Below are 18683 nucleotides of genomic sequence, written 5' to 3'. Positions count from 1 at the left end.
GAAGGAAGGAAGGAAGGAAGGAAGGAAGGAAGGAAGGAAGGAAGGACTCTGCTGACAGGGTTTTGGTGGTGATGCCCCTGCTCTACTCAAAGTCTCATTGTGCTCAGCTGGCATTTGGTGCTTGGCCACCACAGCTGGGCTGGCAGAAACTCTGGGGTGGGGGCAGAAGGAGTGAATGCTCCCAAATCAATGGCTCAGTGAGGCCCTTCACCACTCCTGTGCTGGAGCTGCTGCTCTGTGTGTGACAGCGAGGGCACAGAGGCACCTCTGCAGTGCCCACTGTGCTCTGTGTGCCCGGGCTCTCTCCCTTCTCACACTGCTCCTGCAGCCAGGTGCTGCTCCCTGTCTCTGTAACGCTCTGAGCTTTGAGCATCATCTGGAAATTTTCCATGAGGAAAGGAGGATTTTGGCTCTTGCTGGGTTCTGTGGGAGCAGACAGTGGCAGTGCTCGAGGTCTAGCCTGTGTGAGGGAGGCACTGCTGCCCCAGAGAGATCTCTGGCCTGATGCTGGAAGAGCCTGAATTCAACAGAGGAGGAACAGCCCAGCCTGAGCTCACTGACAGCCCAAGGATCCTGTGTGCTTCAGGTGCTGCGGCTGCAAGGACTCCAGGGAATCTGTAAAAATTCATGTGACAACCTCAGGGTTCATGACTGCTCAGGCTTTGGTGCACTGCCCTGAAATGGGCCAAGCATCCTCCTTAGTGGAGAGAAAATGTCCCAAAGAGCCAAACTGTGTCCGGTTTGAACAGGGCACAGTGCTGTGCCCAGGTGTGGGGGTGCCAGCAGTCAGGGCATGGGCAGCTTGGCCAGCCAAGCACAAGGTCAGGTGAACTGAAGGATGAATAATTTGAACTTGCTCCTCAGCAAACCCCCAGTGCTGACCCCATCTCCCCCTGAAAAGGTCAGGGAGGACAGCATCAGTCCCCACATTAAGCTCAGGGAGTGATGACACTGCACATTGGGCAGAAACTACGCTGTGCCAGAGGCCAGGATGGGCAGCCTGGCAGCTCCCAAAATCCTCTGAACATCCTCCAACATCCCCCCAACATCCTCTGAACATCCTCCAACATCCCCCCAACATCCTCTGAACATCCTCCAACATCCCCCCAACATCTTCTGAACATCCTCCAACATCCCCCCAACATCCTCTGAACATCCTCCAACATCCCCCCAACATCCTCTGAACATCCTCCAACATCCCCCCAACATCTTCTGAACATCCTCCAACATCCCCCCAACATCCTCTGAACATCCTCCAACATCCTCTGAACATCCTCCAACGTCCCCCCAAAATCCTCTGAACATCCTCCAACGTCCCCCCAACATCTTCTGAACATCCTCCAACATCCCCCCAACATCTTCTGAACATCCTCCAACATCCCCCCAACATCCTCTGAACATCCTCCAACATCCCCCCAATATCCTCTGAACATCCTCCAACATCCCCCCAACATCTTCTGAACATCCTCCAACATCCTCTGAACATCCTCCAACATCCCTCCAGCATCCTCTGAACATCCTCCAACATCTTCTGAAGATTCTCCAACATCCCCCAACTTCCCCCCACAATCTCCATCAACACCCTGCCATCCCCCAGCATCCACCTAACATGTGCCAGCATCCCCCAGCATCCTCCAGCACCCTTCCAACCTGCCCCAGCTTGCTGGGGATGAGCAGAGGCCAGGCCAGGCTGGGGGCAGGAGAGGAGCAGGCTGAGGTGTTCCTCAGTGCCCACATCAGCTCGGAGGAGGGAGCCCTTGGAGCGCAGCTCCTGCCAGGTGCTCTGTGAGGAGCTGAGTTATTTTTAGTGGCGTTGCACAAGGGCCAGGCGTTGTCACGGAGCTGCCTGAAGACAACAGCAGAGTTCACTGGGGCAAGGTGACACTTCAGTGGCACAGGAGTGACCTCGGGCTGGCTCTGTAACTCAAGGAATCACTGTCCAAGCTGCCTCTTTGGGATTCTCCTCTCCCTTCCCTCTCTCTTTCCAGAAGCTCCCAGCCAGTGAGGGTCCCTGGCTGTCTCCAAACTGGGGCCAGACAGCAGCTCTGGGCACTATTTGGGAATGGCACATTTATCTTCTCCAGCCTGAATTCACAGAGGGGTGAGACTGTTTCCTGGGAGATGAGTGTGTGTTTTGCAGATGTCTCCTGGGAGGTGCCTCACCAGAGTCCAAATATTCCACTGGGACCCAGGAGAGGTTTTTCCTTCATCCCCCCTTCCAGATATTTCATTCAACCCTCTGTGTTTTGGACAAGTCTGCATAAAAATCACAGACTATCGACATCCCCCCACTCCGTGGGGCACAGGGACACCCCCCCAGTAACACATTCCAAACGCTCTGATAGAAGAGAGACACGGGTCAGGAGCGTTCCTGAGCCTGCACTGCTCCACACCAACTGACTGCCCCATTCTGAGGCTCCTTCAAGCTGTTCCTCTGGGACAGGACAGCTCTGCTGGATGTAAAACCACCTGGGAATCTGTTTCACCCCATGCCCCCGTGTCCATGTACCCCCAGGGGCTGGGGGTGGTGGGACAGGGACACAAGTCTGATCCCATTGTGGGGAGGATGATGAGGGAACCAGAACCAAAACCCCAGGGTGAGTGGGTGGGCACATTTGGGAGCCCCAGTCTCTCTGATGAGTTTCTCAGAGTCCCTCCCTGCCTGGGCAGGATGCCCCTGTGTTCTCCTGCTCTCGTGGAGGAGCCCAGCGGGGTGAGCTGTGCGTGGTCTCTCTGCCACTGCTCACTGACTTGGGAATTTCTGGGGAAGAAGGAGAATTTCTCCATTCCATTTGTTCCTACCCAAGCCCAGAAGAATGGCTGAGATGGAGAAAGCTTGAAAGTCTGGGCAGCAGAGAGGCGTGATGCTTGTGCTGAGCTGGACCGTGGGATGGGCTGTGGGGATGGGCTGTGGGGATGGGTCAGCTGAGGGTGTGTGGGGCTGCCTGTGAGCAGGATGAGGAGCATTCTGCCAGGAGGGGACTGGCCAGTGATGCTGAGCTGTTTGCCTTAGGCTGGGAGGGCAGCAGGGACAAGCTGCCCTGTCCCCCATGGCGTGCAGCACCCCCTCACCTCATCCCTGAGCTCCTGTCCGTGACCTCAGGCTCCTCTTCCTGTGGCCATCCTGTTACTGAGCATCCTCACACCGAGCTCTGGGGATGCCAGGGCTGTCCAGCTCCTCTGCCCTTGGCAGCACATCCCTTCTCAGAGCCTGACAGTGAGAGCAGACCCAGCGTAGCTCAGCTCTGCCAGAGCCCTGCAGGGCTCAGACTCTTCCACCTCTGCTCTGTTAATGAAAACATCTTTTTTTCTTAAATCAGCATCAATATCAGAACCCCACGAGGCTTCAGCCAGCCTTCTGGAGAGCTTTGGTGAGCTGCCAGGGCTGCCAGGGCTCTCTCAGGCCTGTCCCTGGTGCCCTGCAGAGGTGGCAGGGGATGATGCTCTAGACCCCCTCACCTCCTGCTGCTCCTGCTCATGCCATGGCACCTGTGCTGCTGGGAGAGCCAGGGCACGTGAGGCACAAACACCCAGTGGAGGAGGAAAACGTTCCCTTTTGTTTCCACCAAACAGTGCAGAGCAATAAGCAGGCTGGTGCACGCCTGTTTGCCCAGGAAAGGAGGGAGAGGGCAGGGAGGGGACACAGTAAACAGCGACGGCTGCTGCAGGTAACCCGTGCTGCTGGAGGGAATGGGCACCACCGAGGAGACCCCTGGCCTTGCTGTCCCCAGAGTCCTCAGGGAATGAAGTCCCCTGTGATTTTGCAGCCCTCCCAGTGGAGGCCAGCCCGATGTCTGTGCCAGCCCCAGTGTCACCGGGGCACAAAGCTGAGCCACTCGCACTGGGGGTCCCCATCAGGGTCTCCGTGGCACCAACCTGCCAGGCTCCTCCACCAGGGTTGGTAGAAATGCATATCATAGCACTGGCTTTTCACAAATATTATAATGAATGTTATATGCATATGATTAGAAATCATATCATTATCATATGATTACAGATATGATTAGTTATATGCATAAGATTAGAAAATTGAGCTGTGTTAATATAGTTTCCCTTATTTCTGTTATTGATGAAACTTAGTGGTATAATACATATATGTGAAGCTATGGCATAGTATTAAAACAAAAACTGCTTTTGTTTGTATAACCCAAAGACTAAAAAGATAGCTAGAGACCCCCCCTGCATTTGTAAACTCTCTTATCCAGATGAAGACCTCCTGAGCAGAGTTCTGGGGGAGGAATTTATTGCATTTCTGGTATCAGGGAATGTAAATCTCAATGGCACCAAGAAGACTGATCTATTGGGAAGGGGGCAAGAGAAAACTAAACAGAAGAACACCAAAAATCCTCAGAAGAATGTATGAATATGTATGAGAATTTATGGATATGTAGTAGAGTTCTGTTTTTAAGGGACAATCCTTTGTTAGTAGGTGTGCTCTCTTGGATGAATGCAGAGACACCAGACCATACCTGTATACTTTATTTTTATCTCCTGATTGTCTTTTTATTAAACTTTAAAATTCTTTAAGAAAAATATGTGAACCTCGTTTTCCACAGGGTGATGATGAAAAGTGAGAGGGGAGCAGAGGAGCTTCCTGCAGAGGCAAAGATGGATCAGACAAACTCACCCAGCCCCAGGCTGTGTCACTGCTCCCTGCAGGGATGGTGTGCAATGGAAGCTGGAGTTTGGGGAGTGAAACACCCTCAGGGTTTGAGCTGTACACCACAGGACAGGCTCTGGATCTGCAGTTCCTCCTCCCCTGCTCCCTGGGATAATGAAAATCTGCTCCCATCTGACCATGCCCTGCTGCACTGAACTTGCAGCCTGTGGGACCCCAGCTCTGCTCCCACGTGCTGTAAAGCACTCAAACCCATTCTACAGCAGTAAAACCAAAATGACAGTGGGTTTTTCCTTGAGCCACAGCCCGAGGTGAGCTCCCAGGGCTGCCAGCAAGGTCAGCTCATGGCAGAGGCAGTAATTTCACGTGGAATTAAACAAGCAGTGGTCTGCAAGCAGCAAAAGGCCATTGGGAGAGGCCATGAGCTCTCCCCTTTGGTGGACCCCCTTGGTGATTTACCTTTAAGTTCTCTGTAAATGTCAGGGAAAAGTCACCAATGCATAAAAATGTGACTTGGAGAAAAAACACCCTTAAGTGTAGAAAAGAAACCATCCTCAAGTCCACTACTTTTCTTTTGGGATAAATATTTGGTTTCTCCATTTATTAATAATTCAGTCCCTCTGGCTCTAGCAAGAAATCCTTAATTTTTCCCTGCTGTGGGTAAACCTCCTGTTCCCTTGCTGCTGTGTCCCCCCCTCTGGCCATCACACACTGTGCCCAGGGCCTCCAGTGCTGTGTGGGGTTTGGGTTTGGGTGACAGCTGCATGGGGGGTGTTGCAGCAGCCCCCCTAAACCCTGGAGCCATCCCAGTGAAGGTGATGAGCTCGTTCCCCTGTTTCTAGCACCACTCTCAGGGTGTTTCAGCATTCCTGGCTGCTCTCAGTGAACCCCAGCACCTCCTGCAGCCAGGGGGGTGCAAGCCCTTCTGGCCATAGGGCACACTGAGGCTCCAGAGGAACACGGGAAGGGTCTGGGCAGCTCTGGGAGCAGAGTCTGTGCTGGGTGAATGTGCTGGGGGTGACCTGTGGCTGCACCCCACCTGCCAGCCAAGGCACTGCTGCTGGGGAAGCACCTGTGGAAAACAAGCTGCTCACAGAGCCAGCTGTGGCACAGAGCCAGGTGCCCAGCCTCGGGCTGCCCCAGATATCACAGGGCTCTGAGCAAAAGTCAAGGTGATTTGTGCTTCCCAGGAATACTGTGGCTGGTGTTTCCCTGGGGCTGCGAGGGGGCAGGTGGTGTGTGGGCAGCCTGTGCTCTGTGTGCTGCTCAGGGCAGGGGACACCTCCCAAAGGCTGCTGGCAGCAGGGAGCAGTGTCCCAGCCCCCCGAGGGGTCTGTGCCCAGCACAGAGCCAGCTGGGCTGGGAGCTCTGGGAGAGGCTGAGGTGCAGCCTGGGGCTCTGTGTGCACTGCCTGCAGCACCTGCCAGATCCTTGGGGTGCTGGCCACGGGTGTTCCAGCTGTGGGGTTCTATTCACAGAGCTCCAAGTATTCTTTATGTCCTGAGTGGGGGCCTCTTCCTCTTGCCCCACTCCTTGCCCTCCAAGAGGCAGCTCACCCTCTCCATCCTGACCTGGCACTGCCCATCCTTCACCCACGGGCAGCACCTGACCAGAGCAGCCAGGGCCTGATGCTGTGATGTGCTGAGTAACCCAGAAATGTCTGTCCATCATCCCCCATCAGACACACAGCCTGTGGCCCTTCCTGTGGGGCTGCTAGCAGGGTGGGCAGGGGGGACTGGGGGCGCTGGCCCCCGCTGATGCCCAGAGGTGGCTGGGGGCCAGGAGCCTCTGCCCTCCCTGGGGGAGATCTGGCAGGTCCTGATTGTTTTGCACTGAGCTGGCAGTGCCAGAGTGTGGGGGCAGAATGCACTCCCCCAGCTGCCCACAGCCCCAGGGGGAGCAGGGCACCACAGTGGCATTTGTCAGCTGCCTTGGGCTCTGAGCCTGCCTGGGGACAAAGGTCACCGTGCAGAAATTTCGGCTGCTTGCTGATGGAAAATTCCCTGCTTTGCACACATGCAAATGAGGGCTGGCGATCCTGTGCCCACGCCCCTGCCACTGCATTCCCTTCTCCGAGCCCCAGCCAGCCTGGGGGTTTCCACACTGCCCCCACTAAGGTCACCATCACACCTACTGGCCCCCCAAAAGCTGTCCTTGCCCTGGAGATGTCCTGGTCACAGGGCATGGCTGCGTCCCCAGGGCAGCTGTCACTGCCCACAGCCTGTCTGTGCACCTGGGCTGGGCTGTGCTCCACTGGGCCCTTCCTCTGCAGCCAGGGAAGCCTTGCTGAAGTCACATCCAGCCCAGGGACCAGGGGTATCCCATGGAGCAGCTCACATCCCCATTGCTGTGGAGAAAAAGGTTATGCCAGGGTCCTTGGAGGGAGGAGGCCATGGGAGGAGACAGGCGTCCGTCTGTGCTCTGCCGTGTAAATCTGGTACCCTGCCCACTGCAGCGCTGGCACGGGGCTGATGCTGCATGGACTGGGGGGACAGGAGCCCCTGAGGTCCCAGAGCTGCACAGCACCTGCACTGTATGCTCTGAGGATATCTACAGACCAGGCTCAGGGAAGGGCAGGGGGCAGGAAGGGAATATCCTAAGCCTTTACCTAAAAACTCCCGTTTTCCAGGATACTGCCTGGGATCCTTGAAGGATGAGGCAGGAAGGGAAAAACCTCCCTGCTAAGGTTATTACCTTGCAGACTCTGCACCTTGGGATGCCCACTTGACAGCCATGAGGACGTGTCCACAGGTGGGCAAAATGTGCTCCACCAATGTGGGAGCATCTGCAGAATCAGCAAGGCCAGTCCCAAGCACAGAGGAGCAAGTGGGATTCCTGAGGCTGTCAGCATCATCCATCCCAGGCTCCAAGCCCTGCCACCTGCAGGACAGAGCTGTTAGCTATGGCTGGGGCAGCAGAAGAGCCAGAGGGAGAGGATGGAAAACTCCCCAGGTTCTCTGAGCAGTTTTCCCCTCTCTCCAGTGACTCAGTCCCATGCAGTGAATTGCTCAGCACTGACTCTGACCCACACAGCCTTCAGCCAGCGACCCACAGAGGCCTGGAGCTCCTCAGTGCCACAGTGAGGCAGGGGCCAGCAGCTTGCAAGATATTCTGCCCTAGGTTCAGGCCAGAGGCTCCAGCCTAGAGCCCTGAGTCACCAGGTGACGATATCCTCAGGTATGTGTCAGGTGTGGCAGCACCGTGGCTGACGCCAGGCAATGCAGCTGCAATTGCAGCTTGGTGCTGACAGCACTCGTGACTGTAGGTGGGGGGTGTCTCTGCTATTCACAGCTTTGGGCAATTGCTGAGGAGCTGGTGAGAGAGATCACTTGGCTGGCAGATGTGCAATGTCTGCCAGGATTTGGGCTCTTCTTCCCTGGGAGAATCCATTAAGCTCCAAGGAAGCCTCCTGACCCCTCTGTCCCTGTCCCTGACAGCGTAGCCATGGGCATGGGTTGCTGCCTACACCTCCTGACCATCACACTGGCACCTTTCCTGCCCACTCCACACAGCCACATGCAGCACCTGGGAATAAAGCCAGCCCCAGGCACCACATCCTCTCCTGTGGCAGGACCTGAGGGAATGGCATGAAGCTGTGTCAGGGGAGGCTCAGGCTGGAGATCAGGGAAAGGTTCTTCCCCCAGAGAGTGGTCAAGCACTGCCCAGGCTCCCCAGGGAACGGGGAGGCTGCCAGAGCTCCAGGAATGTTTGGACACCGCTCCAGGGATGCACAGGATGGATTGTTGGGGTGTCTGGGGCCAGGGGTTGGACTCAGTGACCCTGGTAGGGCCCTTCTGACACAGGAGATTCCATGATTCTCTGATTCTCTCATGGAGCAGGGGTCCAGGGCTGGCTGCAAACCCAGCAAACTCCTGGGGACTATTTGTATTTGGGGCAGACGGTCCCTTGGTTCTACCGGGCTGTCTGAAGTCCTAATGGTGGTCATGCAGGTGACCATGTCCTGCCCAGACTGGCAGGTCTCTCTCTCCTGTCTGGGACACTCAGAATACTGAAAAATTTCTCTGCTCTCCCTGTGCAGGAGCAATTCTGGGGCTGCCAGCAGAGAGCAAGGTCAGAGAGGGCAGCAGGAGAGTAGGATCCAAGTGGTGATACTCCATGAGCATCACATCACAAAGCTCTGGAGGATTTCCAGCACCTCAGGACCTGACATCCCTGTGTCTGTGGGGTGCTGAGTGAGCCCCAGAGAGGGGAGAGGAGAGCAGAGGGCCAGTGCTGAGCAGAGGCAGCGGGGCACAGCCAGGGAGCTCCTGCCTGTGCTCTGGTGATCTCGTGGCTGTGAACATAGGAAGCCCACGAAATGGAGAACCTGAGCCATCTCCCCACTGGCAGTGTGCAGCAGGCTGGCAGGTGAGATACCGTGGGCAGGTATTTCAGTGCTGTGCCAGGCTCCAGGAGCAGGGAAAGGACAGGCTGCCAGGCAGGTGGCAATGCTGCCAGGAGGTGCAAGGCACTCACAGCCCACAGTGCCAGCCCACTGCCATGAGGTGATGCCAGCAGATACCCCCTGTCTTCTTCCTCTCCTAAAAATGAGAATGAACAGCTAAAAAGCAGTAGCTTTGCCTGAGTCTTGTGGAAGGTGAAGAGAGCAATGTTTGGAGGTGAAAGATCCTGCAATAATAATTGCTGATACATCCAAAACCTTCCCCAAAACTGTTTTGCCAATTGAGAGAACCCCATGCAGAGGAGACCTGACGTGGCAGCCCTCTCCTATGGCTCAGCCTGAAGGCCCAGCCATGCCCCTTGTGCAAACACCTCAGGGTGGGGGTGGCTGTGAAGATGACAGAGACCAGCAAGAAGTGTGAGAGACTGAGTCAGTTCCACTTAAAATAGAAATCCCCTGACATCAAGGTCTGGCCCTGAGTTTTGGTACGTGCTTGGAAGGAAGTCATTGCTCCTCCTGCACTTCTGCTCTGATCTTCAGCAGCCTAATTTGATCAGTGCCATGGCCCCAGTTAGGAGGTCACCAGTTCACTGGGGACAATACCTGTTGTTAGGTATTGTTGTTAGGTATTGTTAGACACAAACAGTCCCTGGAACTTGGGGAAAGGTCTGAAATTTCTGCTGTCCAACCTGGCCTTCAGCCTACAGTGTCCTTCTCATTCCATCTCATCTCCTGTGCCACTGGCAGAGACTCTGGTCCCACATCCATGTTCAAACTGGGGACCCATCACCGGGCAGCTCCTCCTCTGAGCTTTGTTGAAATGACCAGTTTGCTGAAATGACTCTTCTCTTTTCCCTATCACCATTTTCTCACTTTTCTTCTTGTCCTGTAATTGCAGATGCTGAAGTTTTCCAACCTCAGCCTGGAAGATGGAAGGATCCTTCTAATCCCACAGGTCTTCTCACACTCAGTGACTGAGAAGTGGCAAGGAGCATTAACTGCTGGGTGCCAGACACTCAGTGTTCCTGTGGTTTCCTTACAGTCTGCTTTGGAGGGGTGCTGAGCCTGGGATGCCCTGGCACAATCATGACGATGGGTCACTGCAGGGGTCTCCTCCCACAGGAGCAAGGAACCCCACAAGGTGCATCTAGTGCAGCTCCAAGTGTCCCATGGTGGTACCCACACTTCTCCCTCCCCTTTTCCCTGCTTCCACACACCTTTCTGACCTTGACTGACCGAGTTCCACCGAGCTGCTGTGCCAGGAGGAGGGGCTGAGCCCTCCCGGGTGGCTGGGCAGGCGTAGGCAGTATCTGCAAACCCTGAGTCAGGTTGCAGGAATGCAGTTGGGATGGGGTGGCAGGGAAGGACAACAAAAGGACAACAACACCGGTGTAGGGGATCTCCCAGTCTGTGGGTGATGTGTCCCTGCAGGTGACAGGCCACAAGGCCTCATGCCCACACCTGCACCTTGCTGTGAGCACACCCCCACCTCTGCTGGGCTAGTGGTGTCCCCTGAGAGCCCTTCCTGGGCAGCCACAGTTCCCTGCACCGGGGTGACACCACAGGGATCTTCTCCTGGGTGAAGCCTGTCCAGCCACAGATCTGCAGGGTTTCAGCAGGGGCAGCTGCTCACCAGTACAGATCCTTCCTCAATAATTATTCTCCTCCTGCAGTGATGGAGTCACAGTTAGCAGAGCCCTCCCCATCTCTAGGACACAGAAGCAGTGCTGCCCACCAGAGAGGAAGCACAGCACAGAACCTGTGTTCTGGCTGCCTTCAGGAGCCCCCCTCTCCATGGACCTCCATGTGTCTGGGCAGCTTTGAGGAGTGCACAGCACCAGCCACCACTCTGCACATCATCCCCAGCTTGCAGCTGCTCTGGCAGCTCTTTGCAGCTCTCTAGGATTTGACAGGGGCTCTGCCTTTGTGGAATCCTGCCTTAGTCTCCAAGAATGTGTTCCCAGTGCCTGCTGGCCAGCACAGCAGCAGCTCCTCAGCCCACAGACAACTGTACTGGACAAATGGATTGCAATTTCAGGAACAGCCAGCCAAGGCACAAGTGTGTGGCAGAGGCTGAATGAGCACAGAGACCACCAGCACCTCAGCCCCCCAAAACTGGACTGTGGACCAGGAAAGCCCTCCAAGGCTGTACCAATGGGGTGCATGCTGGGGCTTGTGCTTCCTCTGGCCAGGCACATGATATGGTGTAAATTCCTTGGAGAAGGGGATTTTTATTAAAATAAACTGCCTGAGTCCCTCACACTGTGTATCTCCCAGTTTCACTCATCCTCACACTCACCTGCACAGGGCCTGAGCAGGTGACCAGTGCAGCACTGGGATGAGGGATGCTGGTAGGTGGGTCCTCACTGTGGCTCAGGGGTTCCTCTTTACTGGCTACAGCAAACTGTGCCAACAGCTCTTTTTGCACCCTTTAGGGATTGACCATTTCCACCCTGATCCACCTTCCAAGAGCCTCAGGCTGGATTATCACCTCTGTGCCTTTACAGGGGCTGTCAGGGGAGGAGAATGATGTAAGGGATATGTTTGTATCTTCTGATCATCCTTCCACTACCAAAGCCTGGGTCTCCTCCTGGTGTTACCTACACCCCATCCCTAATCAAAGTCCAGCCATCTGGGCTGATGGAAACAACAGATTTCTCAGCATCTTCCTGGTCTTTACCGTGCCCTATGCAAGCCACACTCATAATTTCCCTCTTTAGAGTTTCTTGTGGTATTTTCAAACCCAGCCAGTCACACAGACACTTCCTTCATCCCAGTCTCAGTGTACATGTTAACATGACTTTACCTGCAGCACAACAAACCTAGACCAAAATGTTCTTCTGATGACCACAAAGATCTCTAGGACAGGAAAACCAGCAGCAATAATTATGTGCAAAAAGAGGGACACTATTAAAATTAAGAAACAAAAACAAAGGAGATTAAGAAATTAAAATTAGCAACCAGAAGAGTTCCTGAGCTGGAAGTGGCCTTTGAGTCCAACCATTTGCCCTGCAAAGGACACCCCAACAATCCCACCCTGTCCCTGAGAGTGTTGTACAAATCCTTCTGGAGCTCTGGCAGCCTCGGGGCTGTGACCTGAGGAGTCTGTCCAGTGCCCAGCGCCGTCAGGGGGAAGAACCTTTCCCTGATCTCCAGCCTGAGCCTGCCCTGGCACAGCTCCAGCCCTTCCCTGGGTGCTGTCCCTGCTCACAGAGAGCAGAGATCAGAGCTGCCCCTCGGGAGGAGCTGCAGCCCCCAGTGGGGTCTGACCTCAGGCTCCAGGGTGAACAGACCTCAGCCACTCCTCCTGTGGTCCATCCAGACCTTTCACCATCCTCACAACCCTCCCCTGGCTGTTCTCTAGCAGCTTTATCTCTTGCCTTTCTAACATGCTGAATGTTGTGTAAATATGATCCTGGAGGCAAAAAGCAAATGTGTGTGTCTGTTCATAGAGGCTGTAGCAGTGTTATGGCAAATGTTTGTGAAAAGCAAGCGTGGGAGCCGGCTGGAAGTAAAGTGATATCTTTGAATAAGCGATAACCATGTCCAAACACCGAGGAGGGCAAACCTGGGCAAGTGAAATGTGAAACCATGGTCAGGCAAGCCAACTTTTTTTTATTTGGAGGAACAACTTGTTAAAGGCATAACTAATTCCAAGTGTTTTTGTGAGTAGACAAAAGGTGGTTGACTGCCAAAGAGGTTGAAGTCAACAAACGGAGTACAACAGGACCACTCATGAAAATGAGCTGTAAGGAGAAGTGAGATGAATCCCTCACATTGCTGTTCCTGCTGAGGCATTCAGGGGTTTCCCAGGCTGTGCTCTTTCTGCACAGTGAAGAAGTTCAAGGAGGTCCTCAAAGGAGGATGCCAGGAGAGGAAAATTTCAGAGCACATTAGTTTACATGATGGAGAGAAAAATGTCAGGGTCTTCACATGGAGAAATGTCTTCATCCAGAGGATTGGGAACTCACAGGTGGGGCTGCTGCCTAGCAGTGGGTTGTGCTTAAGAGTCAGAGTGATTTTGGCAGTGAAGGGCTTCCCAAAGACTGAGGTGTGTGCTGTGTGCCTCAGGAACCCTTTCTGGAGCTGGTGCTGCTGGTAGCATTAAAAGCCCAGAAGCCCTCAGGGTAACACAGGAGTTGTGCTGGTGCCTCAGGCAGAGCTCCTCAGGCCCCACTGTGTGTGTGATGCAGCAGGAAGGGACTGTTGTGGTGCCACCAAGGGACACTCAGGCACAAGCGGGAAAAGAACGCCAGTGGTGCCTCACATCCATCTCCCCTGACTTTGCCCCTGCCTGCTCATGTGTCTGCTCCGTGATCTGCTGCACGGATGGAGTCCCTCCCTCCCACTGCTCTCCTAAGGAACCCCAGATTCAGGGCTCTGACTGCAGCCAGGAATCATTTTCCACCTGTAATGCTTTGTTTTCTCAGGCTCTGGGTTTGTTCTGAGACCACAGACTGGAGAAAGAAAGAGTGGGAACTGACGCTTAAAACCCGGCCCAGGTCATTCCCAGCAGACGACGATGACAAGGAAGGCTGCAGGGACAGGCTCTGCCTCCTCAAGGTGGGATGTGAGTGCCAGGGCTGGGCTCCAACACAGCGTGCACTGCTGGGATGAGCCGAGGGAAGGCTCTGCTCCACAGGAGACAGCACAGCATGGGCAGGGGCAGGGGCAGGGGCAGGCGCAGGGGCAGGATCAGGATCAGGATCAGGATCAGGGGCAGGATCAGGAGCAGGAGCAGGAGCAGGATCAGAATCAGGATCAGAATCAGGATCAGGAGCAGGATCAGGGGCAGGATCAGGATCAGAATCAGGATCAGGATCAGGATCAGAATCAGGATCAGGATCAGAATCAGGATCAGAATCAGGATCAGGAGCAGGAGCAGGATCAGGGGCAGGATCAGGATCAGGATCAGGATCAGGATCAGGGGCAGGGGCAGGATCAGGGGCAGGATCAGGGGCAGGATCAGGATCAGGGGCAGGGGCAGGGTCAGGGTCAGGATCAGGATCAGGATCAGGGGCAGGGGCAGGATCAGGATCAGGGGCAGGGACAGGATCAGGATTAGGATCAGGATCAGGGGCAGGATCAGAATCAGGATCAGCACCCAAGGCAGGAACCGGGGCCGCCCACGTCCCTCACGCCACCAAGCACCAAAGGCTGTCCCAGCCGCCCTCCGGCGCCCAGGAAGGAACCAATGAGCCTCCAGCACCGCCCCAAGCAGCCAATCAGCGCCAGGCACCCACCAAGAAACCCCCTGGAGAGGCCTGCTAGCCAATCAGAGGCTTTCTGTCACTGCCAGACTAGCAGCGGTGAGAGCTGTGTTCTGATTGGCCCTGAGAACCACCTGCTTTGCGCTGCAGCCAATCAGGAGCGGCGATGCGGCGGGGTTACTCGGGGTCAGGATTTCCCGCGCTGCACCAGCCATGACGTCACCGTACCTGAGGCGCAGCTGAGGCGCAGCCGGCGCTCGGAGGGGTCGGGCAGCTCCTCCCCAGCCGCAGCTGGCTCTGGCCACTCTGGGGCCCTGACACGAGGGGCAGGGAGACACCCGCCCACAGGCTGAGGCCAGAGGAACCTCCGGAGAGCCCTGAGTCCAGCAGCCCTGCTCAGAGCAGGCTCAGCGCAGGAGGTTGCCCAGGACCATGCCCAGATGGCGCCTCCACAGCTTCCCTGACACAGCCGGTCGTGTCCAGCTGTGGGCAGGGAGTGAGCTGCCTTGGAGCAGAGAGTCCCTCCCTGCCGCAGGGATGGCTAAAAAGGCCCTGTGCTGAGTTGCCCCATGTGGGCGTGAGGTAGTGCAGCTCTGGCTGCCTTCTCCCAGAGCTCCCGGGCTCCCGGTGAGATCTCCATGCAGGAATCCCCCTGTCATGAGCGACAGGGTGAGCAGGGGTCCATCACCTGCCATCACACCTTGGAGAAGCACAGGATGGACAGAGGCTCTCCCAGCCCAGAGTGGGACTGCCAGGGAGAAGCATTTACCTGCAGCAAAGAGCTGCTGAGGTACAGGCTGGGCTGAACGAGGGCAGGCCCCTGTCCTGCTCCCCCAGCTGTGAAACTGCAGAAATCCCTCTTGGCTTTGCTGTTAGCAGAGCAGGGCAGTATGGCAAAGGCAGCAGGTAGAGAAACCAGGAGAGGGTGGATTCTGCTGCTGAGGCACCTTGTTTTAGTTGTCATGGGGCTCCTCAAGAGGCCATGCTGGCCCCTATCCAAGAGCTGATGTATCACCAGGGTCTGGGATGGAAATTGGCAGAAACAGCGCTGTCCCCAAGGAGGTTATTCCTGGTTGCCCATAGAAACCTTGTTTTTTTGGTGCCCCCTCTGTCTTTTGCTGTTGTAAAGATATGAAAATTGAAATGAAACATTGTTTCAGACCCTGGAGATTGCTGGAGGAATGGGTATATCCCAGGAGTGTCATCTGCCAAGGGGCTGTGTAAGTTCCCGTCACATCCACACAGGTGATGAGAGGTGGTCAGGGAAGAGCTGGTCCCAAATGAGGGGCATTGCTAAACAAGGACTAGGAGAAGAACAGGCTCAGGTGTGTGTCCCAGGGCAGAGACCCCAGCCCCAGCTGCCTGCTCCACAGGGCAGCACGGGGTGACCACAACCCCCGGGAAGAGGAGCTGTCCCTGCCCTGCCCCACTGCTGCACACCCTGTGCACGTCCCAGCACCGGGGCTGAGGGGCTGGTGTGTGTGGCACTCGATGGCCACACCGCTGGAGAGCCACACCAGTGCCTGTTCTGCCCTCCAGCCGAGGGGAGAGGCTGCAGGCTGCAGTCACATGAGGAGCTGCGGCTTTGTTACTGATTTACTGCAAGTGTGGCTCCTGAGCAGGCTGTGCAGCACCTTCCCCACCGCCCTGGATACCCTCTGAGCCCCGCAATGGGGATGAGAGTCTGATATCTGCCAGGCACTGCTGCAGCGTGGGAGCTGCAGGTCAGCCCAAGAGAGGAAGGACTGGGCTGAATACTCATTTGGGGACCCATTCGAGAATCAGCTGAGGCAAAATGTGCCGTGCCCATGAGTGCACGTGGCCTGCAGGCAGATATTCCTGGCATGGGGTGGGTGAAGACATTTCTCTTTCATGTGTGGGCCCTGCCCTCTCTGATTTTCCTGCTGTGGAGCTGGGGCAGTGAAGCAGTCAGGGTGAATGCTGGGGCACTGTCAGGGTGGAGCAAGTGCCTGGCAGGAGCCTGGAGGGCAGCGAGGATGGCTGAGCCCTCCCCGGGCAGCCAGAGAGCTGCCACGCCAAGCCATGGCACTGCCTCTGATCATCCATCCCTCCCACAGACTGGTGATGCTGCAGGGGCCACCTCAGCTGCCCACCTTGAGCCAGCCACAGCTCCTGCCAGGCTGGGGACACCAGTTTCTGCCTGCGGTGCCAGCTCCTGCCAGCCTGAACCTTGATCAGTAAGCAGGCAGTAAATATCCCAGGGACAATGCAAAGACACAGGCTCCTTCTCAGCCGTTGGCACTGGGAACTGACGTGAATCATGCGATGGAAATGGGCCAACAAAGAGGCCAGCAGGAGACAAGCCCACACGTGGTTTTCTGCAGAGGGCCCAGCCTTGCCCAGAGCCAAAGTAGGTTATCTGGGAACGGTGTTTTGAGGCTAACTGCTGTGTACAGGTCATCTGCTCAGTGTGACGAAGGGTCCGGGCTGGCCGGGTGCCAGCAGGATGCAGCAGGCAGTGGCGTCGCTCTGCAGTGCCCCGTGTCCAGTGTGGCAGGGATCAACATGGGCCTTCTGGAAGCACCTACTGGAAGGCTCCAGGACCTCTTGTCTGGGGTTTTCTTGTGCCAGGCGCTCCTGCCCATGACACAGCAGTTATTTCCAGTTGCAGCAGGAGCACTGATGACCATTGTGCTGATTGTCCATCCCTGGCAGTGCTGTGACAGCAAAAACAAGTTAACCCAGAGCAGAAAGCAGGGACATGGGCCTGGCACCCTCCTTCCCAGCCCCCTGTGCAAGGAAATATTGGTGTTTCTGCTCCTGACCAGCATTTCCCATCTCAAGCTCTGCAAGAAGCTGAATTGAAATAAAACACTTTTTGGATGTTACCCTTGACTTCCCTCTAGGGAAGTTTCTCAAAACAGCATATTTTAGCTCTAAAACTCCATATAAAGAGACTTTCCCCTGACTCTCTGTCCTGCCCACACAGGACATGTGTCCTGGCAGCTGGCAGAAGGTGGCCAGGTGGCTGGGATGGCAGTCAGCAAACAGTGTAAGGAATGCAGGGGAATTTGTCCCTCTCCCCAGGCTGACATCATGTGGCTATAACTGCTGCAGTGTGCAGCCCATGGTTTGGGTTTGGGACTGTGTTTTGGTGCACTTGGCCGTTTTTGGCTCCATGACCTCAGTTTGGGTTACTGCTCTCCTCTGGGCAGGGGCAGCATTCCAGCAGCAGTGCTGGAGCAGAGGGCTGGCCAGAGGCTCCCTGCCCAGCTCTCCACCATAAGCCAGCCAGACTGGGGTGGGAACAGGTCACTCCCCAGCTGTGCTGAGCCTGGTGAGCAGGTTCGGGGCTGAGGAGGATGGGCTGCACGTCCTGGAAGGCAGCAGCCACCCAGCTGCTGGTAAACACATTTCGAAAGGCTGGGCTGAGCCTCACCCCCCACACATCACCGCTGAGTCATCCCGCACTCCGGGCTGCTCCTCCTGCCACCATCCTGCCCTTTCCTCTCCACTCCACAGTGCCAGCAGTGTGGGTCCCCTCTCCTGCCAGGGGCTGGGGCCCAGATCCTCCTCAGCATGCCTGAAAATGGGAGTAAGGCACAATTTCTGCCTGCTGCAGTTTCCCATCCGCGCCAGAGAGGCTCCCAGGTAGGAGGCAGCTGGCTCAGTTTACCAGTGAGAGGACTGAGACCCATCAGACCCATCCTCCACAGGGCTGAGCACATCGTGTGGGGAGGACAGCGTGACCAGGACCTCTCAGCTTTCCAAGAGGAGTCCTGGAGCTGGGGGCAGTTCCTGCACCCTGCAAAGGTTTGGCAGTGCACCCCTTCCAAGTTCCACCAGGACGTGCAAGCAGGGCCAGCCACTGCTGCTGGGAGAGGGAAATGACTCTTACACAAGCACAGTGCAAATGCAGTTTTGGAAAAAACGCAGGCACTCTGCTTGCATGGAGACTTTGACTCTCTGAGCCAGCAGGAACTCTCTCCCTGGCAGCAGTGCTCAGCTTGTCCCCAACTCCTTCATCACTGGGGCCCAGTCAAGACTGGTGCTGGGAGACTCTCAAGGTGATCTCTACACCTTGCAGGACCTCTGAGAAGAGCCAGCTGTGCCAAGGTTCCGTGAGGAACTTCAGCTCTTTTCCACTTCATGTGCAATAGTGGAGTTCCCTGGCACAGAAATGAGTCCTTATGGCAGCATGGCAGGATGGTGCAGGGCGACACAAGAACCTGTGGTGCAGGGCTGGGGGTTCCCCAAAACTCCCAACCTGGGCTGCTCCAGGAGCTCAACCATGGCTCTGCTCCCAGCACCCATGGGCAACAGGAGAGGCACAGGCTGGGGGGCCCAGACTGGCCTCCTCTGGGCTGGTGGCTGCAGAGCCTGTGCTGGGGCTCAGCCCTGCCCATGGGCCATCAGCAGTGCAGGCTGCCCTCACCAGCTGCACGGGGAAGGCGTGAGCAGCCCTCTAAGGTAATATCTGGTCTCAGCTCTT

This window comes from Cyanistes caeruleus, chromosome 24 (genome assembly GCF_971803275.1).
Source record: "Cyanistes caeruleus chromosome 24, bCyaCae1.hap1.1, whole genome shotgun sequence".
NCBI lineage: Eukaryota > Metazoa > Chordata > Aves > Passeriformes > Paridae > Cyanistes > Cyanistes caeruleus.
This window is presented reverse-complemented; position numbering follows the sequence as displayed.